The sequence below is a fragment of the Mustelus asterias genome, unplaced genomic scaffold (genome assembly GCF_964213995.1).
Source record: "Mustelus asterias unplaced genomic scaffold, sMusAst1.hap1.1 HAP1_SCAFFOLD_425, whole genome shotgun sequence".
Classification (NCBI taxonomy): domain Eukaryota; kingdom Metazoa; phylum Chordata; class Chondrichthyes; order Carcharhiniformes; family Triakidae; genus Mustelus; species Mustelus asterias.
Window position 1 is genome coordinate 200,001 of NW_027590380.1, and position 1,700 is coordinate 201,700.

The following is a 1,700-nucleotide window of genomic DNA, read 5'->3' on the forward strand; positions in this document are numbered from 1 at the left end:
ACAGGCGGACAACGAATCTTTAAACCTCGCACCCACCCTCCGCACACGGGTGCCGGAGGAATGGTGAGCATGAACAGGTACCCCTCACCGGGCTTTGAAGAGAGTGACTAGAATGCGACCAAAGCTTCACCGCGGCGGGAGACAAAAAGGCCCCTGACTGCACCAGAACGTCTCCCTGCGGAGTCACACAGTGGCCGTTCACCGTGGTCCCGTCGACAAGCCGCCAGGACAAGCACCCAAGCCCGCAGCAGCTCTCTTCGTTTCAACTGCGGATGTAATGCTGCAAGGCGGTGGCAAGGTCACGTCGCAGCCCGCAAGCCGTCGCCAAGGCGAGAGGAAGACGGTCCCCACAGCGGGCACACACAGACGGACGTGGAGCACGGGGCGGCGGCCCACAGGTGCGCACACGCGCCGTGCCGAGGATCGGTGCGGACGCCGGTGACATCGCACCCGGCAGAGCGGCTAGGCAGAAGTCGCTGCGGAGGAGGAGCACCGTCGGCGGAACGGTCTGCTGGCGGGCGAGGGACCAAACGAGCAGCTAGAACGGGCGGAGTGGACCGGACTGCAGAAGCGGAGTGAGTGCGTGGCTGACGCCACCGTCTCCCTCCGAGCGTCTGCTCGCGCCGGCCAAACCGCCGAACCGCTGAACGAAAGGACCGCATCGTCCCACGCAGGCAGGCCGGCCGTGTTGCCGTGCGTGCCCCCACCTCTCGGACGGACTGCAAAGACACCCTACGAAGCCAACGGCGAAGCCCTTCCAACGGCGCAGGCGTAGCGTGTGCGGCACCCGCATGGACTTGCCGGCGTGCAACCGAGCGTGTGCGTGCTCGTCGGTGGCGGCGCCCGCGCGCCGGCCCAACCGAGTGGGACCGAGATCGACGTCGCCCGGCTTCGGCGGAACGTGCGTACGGGTGACCAGGCCCGTTCGACGGGTACGGCGAAATTGTCGGTGTGACCTCCCACCCGCGTGGGAGGCGCCAGCGTCAGTACGGGCCACGGCCCCGGGGCCAACCCCCGTGAGGCTCTCCTGCCTGGCCCAACCGGCGCAGCCTTCGAGTTCAAGGAGTGACGGGCCGCCCTCTCCGGAGAGGTGGCGGGCCCCCGGCCGACAAAGATCCTTCACAACGTGTTCACCAACAGAAACCTTGTTACGATTTTTATTCTGTGTTACGGGTTTCGGTTCGGGCCCCCGGAGAGGTTGTCCGATACCTGGCCCCGGGGCCGGCCCCCGTGAGGCTCTCCTGCCTGGCCCAACCGGCGCCAGCCTTCGCGTTCAAGGAGTGACGGGCCGCCCTCCCCGGAGAGGTGGCGGGCCCCCGGCCGACAAAGATCCTTCACAACGTGTTCACCAACAGAAACCTTGTTACGATTTTTATTCTGTGTTACGGGTTTCGGTTCGGGCCCCCGGAGAGGTTGTCCGATACCTGGCCCCGGGGCCGGCCCCCGTGAGGCTCTCCTGCCTGGCCCAACCGGCGCCAGCCTTCGCGTTCAAGGAGTGACGGGCCGCCCTCCCCGGAGAGGTGGCGGGCCCCCGGCCGACAAAGATCCTTCACAACGTGTTCACCAACAGAAACCTTGTTACGACTTTTATACCGTGTCGGGTTTCGGCTCGGGCCCCCGGAGAGGTTGTCCGATCCTGGGACGCGCTAAACGCTCCCCCGCCGACGTGACGGTGGAGCCCCAGCCTGGCGCGTACCACG